Source organism: Dendropsophus ebraccatus, chromosome 1, assembly GCF_027789765.1.
Source record: "Dendropsophus ebraccatus isolate aDenEbr1 chromosome 1, aDenEbr1.pat, whole genome shotgun sequence".
Classification (NCBI taxonomy): domain Eukaryota; kingdom Metazoa; phylum Chordata; class Amphibia; order Anura; family Hylidae; genus Dendropsophus; species Dendropsophus ebraccatus.
Genome location: NC_091454.1, coordinates 186,990,803 through 187,005,551, shown reverse-complemented (window position 1 = coordinate 187,005,551; position 14,749 = coordinate 186,990,803).

Sequence of the window (14,749 nt, the reverse complement as noted above, 5' to 3'; positions counted from 1 at the left end):
CAGGGAACACAGTTTACATGACTCGCTATTACCGGGGTTTGCGATCCTCTGCACTATAGCCGATGTCTCTCATGGTTAATATATTGAATTAATAAAACACATTTTCTGTCTAATAAAGTCCCTTTTATTGTTCAATAATTAAATGTAAACGATTCCATCATTTTGCAATTAAATATACTGTTAAAATAAATATATATATAAATAAATGTATATTTATATATATATTTATTTTTTGACAGTATATTTAATTGCACAATGATGGATTCGTTAGAATTAAATTATTGAACAAAGAAACTGTATTTATTTAAACGAAAATGTGTTTTATTCATTAAATATTAATTAGTACAGGAAGCACTATAAGCCGGTAATTCATATGCCGGCAATAGAGCATTCTGTACTAATCATCACTTTACTTTAATGAAAACATCAAATGTTTCTTCTAATTATGTTATGACAATAGCATTATTAGAAGAAACATTTAGAATTATATGTGCGCTCAGCTGATTGGCTGATCGGCTGAGCGCACATATAATGAGCCGGTCCGCAGCACAGTGACTTCATTGTGCTGCGGACCAGCGAAGAGGACACATCGGGGTGAGTATAGAGCTCTCCCCACCCCCTCCCCGGCACTGCACCCCTCCCAGCAAGGAAGGGGGGGTCACTTAACCCCTTCCTTGCTGGGATGGGTGCAGTCTGACATCAGTCTGGCCCCCCGGGGGTTAAGGGGGATGCAGTACATCCTCCCTTAACCCCTTGGGGGTCAGACTGTAAGCAGCGATCTGTAAAGATGCTGCATACTGTAAGGAGCACAACACCGCTCACAATGATGGGTGTTGTGCTCCTGTTTGTGTGTTTTGTGTGTTTCTCCCTTTTTGTTTTTCAGATATCGGTATCCTGTGGATTACGTCGGATTCCATGGACTACGTCGATGACCAGCGGTTGTTCTTTGAATTTGTTTTAATAAAATGGTCAATGAGGGGTGTGGGGGTGTTTTTATTTGAATAAAAAAATTTGTAAACTTGTGTCTTGTCTTTATTTCTTTACTTTATAGACTTAGTAGTGGAAGCCGTCTAATAGACGGAATCCATTACTAAGTTGGGGCCTAGTGTTAGCCGGTATAAAATGGCTAACACTAACCCCCCATTATTACCCCAGTACCCAATGCCACCAGGGGTACTGGGAAGAGCCGGGTGCCAGTGGTCCCGGAGCGTCAATATTGGCGCTCCTGGACCGGGCGGCAGCAGGCTGGTAAGATTTAGGCTGGGGAGGGCCTAAACCAATGGCTCTTCCCACCCTGGTGTTACCAGGCTGCTGTCGTTTGGTTTTTAACCCGGCTGGTTATAAAAATAGGGGGGACCCTATGCGTTTTTTTTTTAAATAAATAAATAATTAAAAAAAAACGCATAGGGTCCCCCCTATTTTTATAACCAGCCGGGTTAAAAACCAAACGACAGCAGCCTGGTAACACCAGGGTGGGAAGAGCCATTGGTTTAGGCCCTCCCCAGCCTAAATCTTACCAGCCTGCTGCCGCCCGGTCCAGGAGCGCCAATATTGACGCTCCGGGACCACTGGCACCCGGCTCTTCCCAGTACCCCTGGTGGCATTGGGTACTGGGGTAATAATGGGGGGTTAGTGTTAGCCATTTTATACCGGCTAACACTAGGCCCCAACTTAGTAATGGATTCCGTCTATTAGACGGCTTCCACTACTAAGTCTATAAAGTCAAGAAATAAAGACAAGACACAAGTTTACGAATTTTTTTATTCAAATAAAAACACCCCCACAACCCTCATTGACCATTTTATTAAAAAAAAATTCAAAGAACAACCGCTGGTCATCGACGTAGTCCATGGAATCCGACGTAATCCCCAGGATACCGATATCTGAAAAACAAAAAGGGAGAAACACACAAAACACACAAACAGGAGCACAACACCCATCATTGTGAACGGTGTTGTGCTCCTTACAGTATGCAGCATCTTTACAGATCGCTGCTTACAGTCTGACCCCCAAGGGGTTAAGGGAGGATGTATTGCATCCCCCTTAACCCCTTGGGGGCCAGACTGATGTCAGACTGCACCCATCCCAGCAAGGAAGGGGTTAACTGACCCCCCCTTCCTTGCTGGGAGGGGTGCAGTGCCGGGGAGGGGGTGGGGAGAGCTCTATACTCACCCCGATGTGTCCTCTTCGCTGGTCCGCAGCACAATGAAGTGACTGTACTGCGGACCGGCTCATTATATGTGCGCTCAGCCGAACAGCCAATCAGCTGAGCGCACATATAATTCTAAATGTTTCTTCTAATAATGTTATTGTCATAACATAATTAGAAGAAACATTTGATGTTTTCATTAAAGTAAAGTGATGATTAGTACAGAAAGCTCTATTACCGGGAATATGAATTACCGGCTTATAGTGCTTCCTGTACTAATTAATATTTAATGAATAAAACACATTTTCTTGGAAATAAATTCAGTTTCGTTTGTCAATAATTTAATTCTAACGAATCCATCATTGTGCAATTAAATATAATGTCAAAAAATAAATATATAGATAAATATACATTTATTTATATATCTATTTTTTTTAACAGTATATTTAATTGCAAAATGATGGATTCGTTAGAAATAAATTATTGATCAACGAAAGTGTCTTGATTACAAATAAAATGTCTTTGATTAATTTAATATAGTAACTATTAGAGGCATCGGCATTCGGCATCATTCCCGGCTATTTTTGAAGTACTTTGTACGGACCGCCTGTCAATCCTCGGCCGCATATTCAGCCGCAAATAATGGTCTTGTTCATTTTTTACGGGTCCGTTTACGATAGGGCCGTAGATTCATACATAGTGTGCACTGTGCAGCCGCATATCCTATACTTCACAGCATACACACGAACCCTCAAATATACGGGCGCACTATTACATCCGTACATACGGCCGCACTATTACTACGTGTGAAACAAGGGTATTACTGTCAACTCTTTTGGAGGCACATCACAGCTGAAAGATACACTTTAAGGCATTAAAAAGGCCCCTTAGTAATAAACTGATAAAATTTTCCCTTTCAATTATTTTTACAGAAAATGTGTCAATAAATGTTTAAATTATGCATTACACAGTGTCCACTAAAATAAATAGGTTGTCTCTGTAATGTGGACAAGACAGGTCCTCCGCCGAGAGAGAGAGACTGGAGGATTGCGGACAGAGGACATCGCTTTATTAAATCACATATTCTCTAATAGAATATGTGGAAATGGGTTTCCTAAACTAGACAAGACACAAGAAGAATGATGTATGTACATGCATCCCTGTGACATTGTATATTACATTTGCAAGAACTTTACTTTGAGCGAGGTTTATAGCGATCATCACATAACGTGTCCCGATTTATATTTCGCCTGCACATTCCACACGTCTTTGTTAGATGAAGCTCCATCATAAAAAGAGCTTTCATTAAGTTTGCTAATAGAGGGTTTTTTTTCACTCCAGGACAGCCTAAAGCATCTCTTCCTCCAGAGTTCATGAAACATTACACTCTATTTAAGGACACGCCATACACGTGACGCAAGGCTATTGCTTCTGGCAGCATGGATTAATATGTCAGATGATATAACACACGTTGTTGAAAGGGATTTTTGACCCTGTCAGCGCCCTTCCCATTCCTGAACCCAGCTGCGGTTTATATAGCAGTCTGATTGGCTGGGACTGTATTAATAAGGCCACAGCTAAGCAGTGATAAACAGAATAATGAATGACCCCGTGTAGATGTAATGACAATTCACAAAGCTACAAATCATCAGTATCACCGAAGGGAGCAAATATAGTCCTTCTCATGACTCCGAAAGTCTTAGGGTGAAGGGTTTGCGTTAAAAATTTCTGTGTTTATAAAACTTTTTAATGGGGTTAGTCACTGATCCAATATTGTTTGTAGATTTCATCTAAAAGATATTCAGGTCAAAAAATATATGAATAGTAGGGATAGTTTTTGAATTTTTTTGAATACAGATTGGTGTCTGGTGTTGGAGCAAAAGTAACAAGGTAATTTTTTGGGTGATGGTAGTATGGGGTGGGGGCACTGGCAGCAATGTTTAAAGTTAGCTATACTGTATACCTTCAATAGCCAACAACTATCTCTCTTGATCCAGCCATATACATGATTGCATGGCTCAGCCTGGTGGTCATGTAATCTATTAATAGGTGCTGCAAGACTCCTTTGGTGGTGGTTTATCTCCTCAAGTATAAAAGGATCAGGCAGTAGAAACGGAACATTCCCAGTTCTCTGCTCCAAGAGCATCTGTTAGGAAAGAGCGAGAAGACTCATACAGACATCAGATGGTTTGGTGTACCAACCAAAATAGGTGGGTTAAGCAAACATATGTCTATAATATCTATGAAGGCCTTTAGAATCAACTTTTCTGGTCTGAGGGACACATTTACAGATTGCACCACTAAGGGATGGAATAAAACTTTAGGCCATGTTCAGACTTTGTAAGAGACCGGCCGTTCCGTGACCTGGCCAGGTCACGGAACGGCCGGTCTCAGAAAAGATCATCCCGGACGATACTGCAGTACCGGCCGAATGATCTTTAGTGGTGCTTAGTTCTTATGTGGGCGCATCCGTGGGCGCGCATCAGAACTCTTCACTGCACACTATGGAGCGCGTGGCTGGAGCCGCTCACTCCACAGTGTGCACTGAGAGGGTTTTCTGTGGCCGCTATTCAATGAATAGCGGCCTGCAGAAAACTGACATGTCAGTTTCACGTGGCACCACTAGGTATCCCGGCCGTGGTGTATACTATGTGTATAGGTGGCAACGTCAAGTATAGTTTCGTAGTAATCATGGCCGTTGTTGCAATGTGCAACAATGGTTGTAGTTTTACGAAAATATACGTAGTGTTAACATAGCCTAATAGTGTATTGGTATCTGAAACATCTATGGCATATAGACATTATACACCTAAAGGACAAGTGCAAGCTCCACACTCATCCTACCTATGTAGAGAATTGGAGTCCCCTGTTCCTTAATTCAGAGAAGAAGAGACAAGAGATGAGCACAACACAAGTCCGATCGTACGGGATTTAAATACCGGTGGCTGGCGAAGGCGGATGAAAAGCCAGGGATGCCACGCTTGGGCTGCACCTTCAGCCAGTGGCGTAGCCACCGTGGTCGCGGGGGTCGCCGACGCGACCGGGCCCGCCACAAAGGGGGGCCCGCGGGGCCCTCAGGGCCCCGCAAGGCCCTCCCTTTCAATCACTCTTGTGACCGCAAGCATTGTTTTGCTTGCGGTCACAAGAGTCCGACTCTGTCTTCCCCCGGCTGCTGCGCAGCTGCCGGGGATGTCGCGTCTTATCACCGGCAGCGCACGCATCCCAGAGCTCCCTGCGCGCCTTGGGCCCTGACTTCCGGTTCCGGCGCGCAGGGAGCTCTAGGGCGCGCGCTGCCGGGGATAAGACGCGACACCCCCGGCAGCCGCGCAGCAGCCGGGGACAGACCGAAGGAGTGAGGATCAACGTGGGAGCGCGTTGTCAGGTGAGTTAAGTTTTGTTTTTTATCAGCCTGTACGGGTGGGGGGAAAGAGGGGGGCATCAATGAGGGTGGGGGGAAAGGGGACCATCTATAAGGGAGGAGGGGGACTATCTATAAGGGAGGAGGGGGGGGGGTGAAGGGGACCATCTATAAGGGAGGAGGGGGGGTGAAGGGGACCATCTATAAGGGAGGAGGGGGGGGGTGAAGGGGACCATCTATAAGGGAGGAGGGGGGGTGAAGGGGACCATCTATAAGGGAGGAGGGTGAAGGGGACCATCTATAAGGGAGGGGGGGTGACGGGGACCATCTATAAGGGAGGGGGGGTGAAGGGGCCATCTATAAGGGAGGGGGGGGTGAAGGGGACCATCTATAAGGAAGGGGGGGGGTGAAGGGGACCATCTATAAGGGAGGGGGGGGTGAAGGGGACCATCTATAAGGGAGGGGGGGTGAAGGGGACCATCTATAAGGGAGGGGGGGGTGAAGGGGACCATCTATAAGGGAGGGGGGGTGAAGGGGACCATCTATAAGGGAGGGGGTGAAGGGGACCATCTATAAGGCAGGGGGGTGAAGGGGACCATCTATAAGGGAGGGGGGGTGAAGGGGACCATCTATAAGGGAGGGGGGGTGAAGGGGACCATCTATAAGGGAGGGGGGGAAGGGGACCATCTATAAGGGAGGGGGGGGGGTGAAGGGGACCATCTATAAGGGAGGAGGGGGGGGGTGAAGGGGACCATCTATAAGGGAGGAGGGGGGGGTGAAGGGGACCATCTATAAGGGAGGAGGGTGAAGGGGACCATCTATAAGGGAGGGGGGGGTGACGGGGACCATCTATAAGGGAGGGGGGGTGAAGGGGACCATCTATAAGGGAGGGGGGGGGTGAAGGGGGCCATCTATAAGGGAGGGGGGGTGAAGGGGCCATCTATAAGGGAGGGGGGGTGAAGGGGACCATCTATAAGGAAGGGGGGGGTGAAGGGGACCATCTATAAGGGAGGGGGGGGTGAAGGGGACCATCTATAAGGGAGGGGGGGTGAAGGGGACCATCTATAAGGGAGGGGGGGGGGTGAAGGGGACCATCTATAAGGGAGGGGGGGGTGAAGGGGACCATCTATAAGGGAGGGGGGTGAAGGGGACCATCTATAAGGCAGGGGGGTGAAGGGGACCATTTATAAGGGAGGGGGGGTGAAGGGGACCATCTATAAGGGAGGGGGGGTGAAGGGGACCATCTATAAGGGAGGGGGGGAAGGGGACCATCTATAAGGGAGGGGGGGGGAAGGGGACCATCTATAAGGGAGGGGGGGAGAGGGGGCCATCTATAAGGGAGGGGGGGAGAGGGGGCCATCTATAAGGGAGGGTGGGGGGAGAGGGGGCCATCCATAAGGGAGGGTGAGGAGAGAGGGGGCCATCTATATGGAGGGGGGAGAGGAGGCCATCTATAAGGATACCAAGCATGGTCTGCAACTGACAACAGTGCTTCCGGTAATTTACCTAAAATAGAACTCAGCCGTTCCCGTGACCATTACGATCCTAGTCATGGCCTAGTCATGGCACCCATGTGGCTTGAAGTCCGCAGGTTGTACACCCCTGGTGTAAGGGGATGCATGGAAGTAGACTGAAATTCTATTATATTTAGTAACGGATTAAGTACAATTCAGAAAATGAAATTAATTTCAAATACAGCTTTGATGAGTTAGGGATAAACCTGCATATGTGTAGATGGCACCTATACATTGTGTTTTCATGGACAGTACCGAGATGACGCATGCAAGATGGATACACCAGAAGGGAACGAAATCATAACATATGGTTATCAAGGATGGAAATCCCTCTGAGACACAGGTCCACATTAATAAACTGAGTGAGAATGTGAATTCTAGAATAATCCCATTTAGCCCTAAGGGCTCTTTAACACCTGCTTTTCCTAAGCATGGCTGCACTTTTATGTCTACCATTTACTTGCATTTAGCACCTGCAGAAAAAATATGAAATATGTTAGAATTTTGAAAGCTGGTGGTTATCGGGAAAGCATGAACCCAGATTTTACTTATTTGCCCTATTCTGAAGACTTTGCAGTTCTTTGCATTTCCAACACCCATGTGAAGAATAGGGAGCTGCTGAGCTGCTGGAAGCAAGGATATAGACTGGTGTGGTGGGTTATTAGTACTATGTTGGTTTTTCTGTACAGCTCAACCAGAGATGGAAGTGTTGTGACGCCAGTGCTAGTCCAGAATGCAGGTGTGATGTTGGTACCTGCTTTATGCTGTGGCTGGCTGTATTCCCCAGAAATGGTCGGTGACCTGCTGGGTTGTGATGGGTCCCTTGGGCTCTTGGCACGGTAGTCCTGAATGGCAATTGACCCACCCGGACTATCGTTACTGCCACCCACAGAAAGGGGTAAAATAACTCAAGATGTGTGGCTAGTGTGTATATGTGCTGGTGCGGAGGAAAGGATGACTGTTCCATGTTTGGGTGATGCCCTTTTGACATCCAATACTGAGAGATGTGTGCCAGTTAGAAACACCATTTTCTTCCTATTTCCTTGCTATATTGAGACAGAGCTCCGTGTGAGACGTCAGGAGGTGGAAGGCTATAGTCCCCTGTAGTTAATTCAATGCACTTGCTAGTGTTGTTCCTACAGTACAATCACACCAGGTGAATGTGAACCTCTATATGCATATTTTACAAGGTTTAAAGCGATTCTGTACTCACCAACCTGTTCCCACACCCCCAAACCAGTGGTACCGTTTTTTTTAAAACAGTAAATTCTTCCCGGTCGTATCATTCAAAATCCACCTGGTGCCATGGTTGTGGTGTAATAAGATCTTGCATTCTTAAGCATTGGCGTCAACTAGGCTTGATCGAACAGGGGAAAAAGCTAGGTTCGATCGAACTCGAACCTAGCCGGACCTTTTGCATTTAATTGCTGATGCCTATTACCTAGGCTGAATCGCGGAATTCCAGGCGGTCCCCTGGATGCCTCCTCCTTCCGCACGGACAGGGAAGGCATCAGGAATCAAATGTGGAAGGTCCGGCTAGGTTTGAGTTTGATGGAACCTAGCTTTTTCCGCTGTTTGATCAAGCCTAGTGTCAACAAGGTGGGACTAGGGTGTCCGTGTGCAAGCTCTGTGAGAGTGACTGCAAAGTGGATCACATCACTTGCGCCGCACAAATGACAGATCCCAAAATGAAAGCACAGGGGCACTGACATGGTATGTCAGTGTGCATGCACCACCTTTGATTGCTCCGGCACATGCGCAGTATTGTAACCAGGGCTGAGTAGGAGAAATCCAGGCCGGAACTAAAGACAAGAGGGGTTGGAGGAAAAAGGAGGAGAGGCCTAGGGCATGGACACCTCATTGACATGACCGCTGAAGAACAAAAGATCTTTTTTTCACCCTAACTATGGCACCAGGCAGACTATGAATGATACGTTCGAGAAGGGTTTACTATCAGAAAATTAACAGTACCACTGGTTTAGAGAAGTGGGTTGGTAAGTACAGATACACTTTAACAAATGCAGCACCTTTTTGTTTTTAAATATCCATAACAGAAGGTAGCATTTGCTTAAAAAGACTGTAGCTCTTTGGCATCTCATTTTGCTTAAAGCCAATATACCATCAGTACATAAATCAATGGAGCCACATCATAAAGAGGCTGGGGTCTCCTCCCACTGGGGCGACGGGCTGCCTCCAGTGCTTCACCCTCGCCTGGTGCCCAGGAATAGAATGGCGTCATACACGGGAACCGGGTCGTGGTTAAAAAAAAAAGGGCCGCGGCTTCCCCACGCCTTTCTATGCATGTGCAAGACAAAAGTGAAGGTAGTAATAGTAATTCGCTTTAACACCACACATTTCGGTATTTTGGAAAAAAATTGTTGATGTAAACAGTGGCTTGAACATGGCTGGCCCATTCAATAGACCCAATATAGTCTACTAGTAAATATATCCAGTCCATCTCCCGGACAAAACTTTTTTTGGGATACAAGTGTCAAAGACATTTGAGCAAAATTGTCAAAAGTGGACCAAACTCATACTAAAAAAATAATATATGCATGAGACATTGCCACGTAGATTCATTTTACCCAGTATCTACTCTTCTCTTATGGGCAGAAATTTCTACGTAAATAATTCTACTTGCTTTGATGTGCTTATAGGTGGTTGCATTGGATAACCAGGTGCCATATTGTCCCTCTGCAGACGATCAAACTCTGTTATAATAACCAGATACCTCTGCAAGCTTAGTAATGACTACATTGCCTAAGAACATAAACCACACATATGGTGTTTTCATACTGAAACATAAAATGCCTTTCAGAGGCTATAAACTAACCAATGGCCCAATAAACTCAGAGGAAAACAACTCATAATTATTCAGTCATTGCGTAGTATATCAGCCCGCGCCGGAGAAGAGGTAGGGTTAAAACGTCGCCCCAAAGGATATACCTTTTCATAGTCCTATTGGGTACACACAGATCCACTGTAAACCAGTCATTTCCAGGCTCCAGAACTTGGCATCTATTCTGGGTGGGCTATTCGTATAGAGGTTGGTTATAAATCAGCCATTGTGAGCTACTTAGTAGCCTCATAAATCCTTAAAACTTTCTACTGTTTCTTTTCTTTCACCTCCTAATTCCTATTCCATGTATATGTGTCTTTTGTGAATTAAGACTCATAAATGTAAAGGTTATCACAAGATGGTGATTTTAGAATAGCCGGTTATAAACACATTATAATATTTACATGGCATAGTAATATTTCAGGAAGATAAATGATCACGTTTTATTGAGAAGAGAGGCAATGTGGCGTTAGACTAAAGGGATAATGTTTCTGCTTGAGGAAAGCAGGAAAAGGCATGTGGAGTCTTGTTGGCCATGCAATGCTGCGCTGGGAAAAATATGCAAAGTAGCCGTCCTCCAGAAGGCTTGCTGTTTATTGCCACCCATTGGTGAGGGATGCTACCTCTAATAGGTGGTATGAGAGACTATGTGCTCTTCCTTCTGGAGGAGAGCTACTTTGCATTCGAGGAGTCACATACACCTGTTTAAAACTTCTGGACAGTACAGTACATAACTGTAGATAATAGCAAAGTCTAGAGCTGTCAGCTCACTGGAAATCCCTCTTGCTTCGGTGGTTGGACAAGCCCAGGACATGGCCCACAATAAAAAAACAAAAATTAGTCCAGTACCCAGAATGGAAGTCACAAAAAAGATTGGTATAGGTGTTACATAGAGATGAACATAGCTGCAACCTTTAAAGTCCAGCTGAACCCACCTATTTCAACATGACTGGCAAATTGCACAAATTCACACCAGTTATAAGAAAGAAGAATCAGGCATGTTGGATTTCAACATCTTTGTTTTGCAGGAAATAAGGTCCTTATCTGGCATTTGGAATCTGGCAGTGGCTTATTTGCTTCTGCGCATGTACGCTAAGCTGAGCCAATCATGCATGTGTATGGTAGTGTCCAAATGATCGTTTTGGCCCTTGGGCAGGGGAGGAACCAGACAACTGATCTGCTGTAATTTGTAACTCATCACTATATGTCTCTTTGTGGATTTTCAGGTTTTAGTGCTTAAACATATTTCTTTGCTTGTTTTACCCTGTGCAGTGACTATTTTGTTAGGTTTCTATTACACAGAGTGATTAAAAGACTAAATAGTCCAATATCAGCTGTGCAATTGGGGATGTGCAGCCAACAAATGATAAAAGCACTATCCAACCAACTATCCAACAAGAACTATCCAACCCTACCGATAAGATCAGGACTTATAACAATTAATAACTTATTGCTTATCTCACCAGTATGGTAACTCCCAACAGTGGGTTGCAGATCCCTAGGTTTGTGACATGGAAACCATGCCTTACTAGGCCTAGTCAGAAGCTTCATTGCATTGTAGTATGAAGCTATGGGGCCGATTCTCAATACCGTCTGCTTAGCGGGAGCTCTTTGCCAAAAGCTGTCCTTGACTAAACTAAACACTCCATCAGAAAGTTTAGATTAGTATAAGCATCTCCTCACTTTTCTGGTAGGTTAGTAGCGTTGTGTATATGTGTGTTTGTTTGCGGTAAACCCTAACCTAGATCTCAGGCTTGCCTGGTACACAAATTCAAAGATTCATTTGCATCATCATAGCATGACATTGTATTAACCAGTGCAAATGAGGATTAAACATTAGAAAGATATTTTCGCCAGCACTCCGGTCTTCATATAGTACAACAAATGCATATCATCATGGCAGGAAAAACATGGTACACCAACCCATTTCGGCTCTTAAGAAGTCATGAGTATGGCTCTATTTGAGCCGAAACGCATTGGTGAACCATGTTTTTCCTGCCATGTTGATATGCATTTTTTATAATGTTTTGTAATTTTAAATTTTATGGAAATCCTAGCCTTGCACCGAAGGGGAGTGAAGCTGCTATCGTACTATTTCCTAGGACAAAACCTTATAAATACCAAATGGGATGCAATGCACGACATGCAACCACAGCGATCCTGATGAGGCACTGCACACGCAACTTTTCTTATTACGCTGGAAGGGGGGCAACTATGCCAGATCACCTGACATATGTGAACTTGGCCGAAGTTAAAGAATGCAATAAATTTAACTCCAGCAGAATGTAAGAAAAGATACATAATATTGTGCTGAGTTATACCAAATGACAAACCTTAGCTCCGCTGCATCTGGAGCCTTATAGTCTTAAAGCAATTATGGGCTAAAGAGAGAAAAGAATTCCCTTAATCTCTGAGTCCTCATGTGGTGAAGCAATGACAGATCAACAAGGGTCAAGGAAATGTGTGGCTCAGCCACGTAGCCCTCCACACTTGATCTGTTGGTTACACTACAGTCTTGGAGCGTTCCATTTCACAAGCAGCACTTTACACAAGCCAAGCCTCAGCCTGGACATTCCTCCCAAACCACAAAATGTCACAATTAAGAATCACCTTCTTGCTGCCAGTTGCCCAGAGCAAATCTGAGAGCGTTTCAATACAGTTCCTGCCCAAACAGAATAAAAGTCGAGCCATAGAGTACAGTGAGCACAATATCCTGCTGGGACCCTCATAAAAACCTAACGACAACAAATAAAGGTGAAACTAGGCAATTAGTATAATATAGAAGGGGGAGGCCGTGCTCTTTCAAGTCCGGCTCTGGATACACCCATGTGGGAAGCGCTTGCCTTTAATGGAAACTTCAAACAATGGAAGCCTATTGAAGGATCTGACTGAGCCCTGGGAATGTTTAACATCTGAAACACAGACCCCAGGCTGGTCTAGCAGTGGGTTCTGTACTCCAGAGCGGCCTGGTTTTTGTCTTCATCATCAGGGGAAAGGGGGTGGAATGGGCAGAACGTGTTTAATATCATGCCACTAAGGCCTAGTCCTGCGGATATGGGGGTCTGCTTTGCAGGATTAACTTCATAACTTCATATGCAATGAGTCAGATTTATGTGAACAGATCACACAAGACTACTTGAGGATTGTGTAATACTACTTAAGTCTTATCGGTATTTTAGCGTACAGGAGACAGGCGATCATTCATGACATTTCTTATGATATAAGTGCCCACTACAACATTCATCAAAGGTAAAAAAAGAAGGATATGTAGCATAAGTCAATGTGTGTTCTGCCCTTGGTCTGCCTATTGTGATAAGAAGAGGGTTTAAGTGCCCAAGGACACAGTGCTCATGGACATAATGTGCCTATAGACATAATGCTCATTGACATAATGTGCCTATAGACACAGTGCTCATAGACATAATGTGCCCATAGACATAACACTCATAGACATAATGTGCCCATAGACATAACGCTCATAGACATAATAATGTGCCTATAGACATAAAGTACCCATAGAAATTCCACTATGTGATTCTTTGACCATCTACAAGGTTAAAGAAACAAATAACAGCAGCAAATGTTAAAAATAACTCACACCTGCCCATAGACCAGGATGGCTTTTCCAGACGTCCATCTGTTTGTTATACCTTTAGCAACAATCAATTTCCGTCATCCCCATAGAAAATACTGGAGTCAAATGTGTCCTGGAAACATTTAGCTTCCTTTGTAAATCCTTTGGTAAGTATCACATTGTTTTTACATCAAAATAACATGAAAGTCTTAGAAACCTGTAAGAACAGGTGTAGATTTAGGCTCTTGGCCCTAAAGGTCCCCCATACACATTGGTGAAAAGTCAGCCTACTTCTCCTCACCCCATTCAGTAGATATGAATACTTGGCTGACCTGATCATGCATGTGTATAGAGGGAACAGGGGAGATGGCTATCGGCCAAATCAACATTCATCCACCAGCTATTAAAGGTGTATGGGCATTTTTACCTTCATCTGTCATTCAATGTTATCAAGCTATTCAATATTCAACTTATATATTTTTAACCCCCCCCCCCAAACCATTTAGAAGTTTTATCTCCCACTATTCATTTTCCACTATTCTAATCAATTCTAGTAACCACTTCAGCAGCATACTTTTCATAAACTAGTTTACAGATACATATCCAGGATATATGGCACCTTGGTTTGACAGATCATAGATACGAAACACATAACAGGTCACATCGCCTCCATTCAGAAAGATGATTCCTCATTCACAAGAATATGAACATCCCCCCTCCCCCCCAACACTGGGTCCCATTCAAGCTATAAAAATACCCGCTGCTGGGCTGAGACATTTCCGATCGAATTGATGTGAATAAAGAATAGTCCTTATGAATGGAAGCTGCGACCTGCTCCATGTTTTGAAAATCAGTTCTATTCATCTGACTGCAGTTGTTTCCACAGCGAGCACATGGATTTCCTCAACACCCATTCAGGTAAATGGAAAAGTTGCAGAAATGTCTGCAATAATTGTGTGAATAGATGGTAATTCTTCACACTATTTCTGATCTCACATTCATGAAGATCAGGATGAATGCAGCTAGATGGGAGTAAGTTGTAACATTATAGCCGTATATTGTGCTACCATAACAGCTCTAACCCTTCGAGGCATGGATTCCGCAACACCTGTGATGTTGCCTTGTGGTATCTGGCACCAAGACATTAGAGGCAGTGGTCCTGGGATGTTCTGAGGCGTGGCCTCCATAGATCAGACTTGTTTTTTCAGCACATCCCACAGATGCTCCAGTGAGTTGACATTTGGGGAATTTGGAATCAACACCTTGAATTCTTTGTCATGTCCCAGGAACCATTCGTGAACAATTTTTGTGGCAA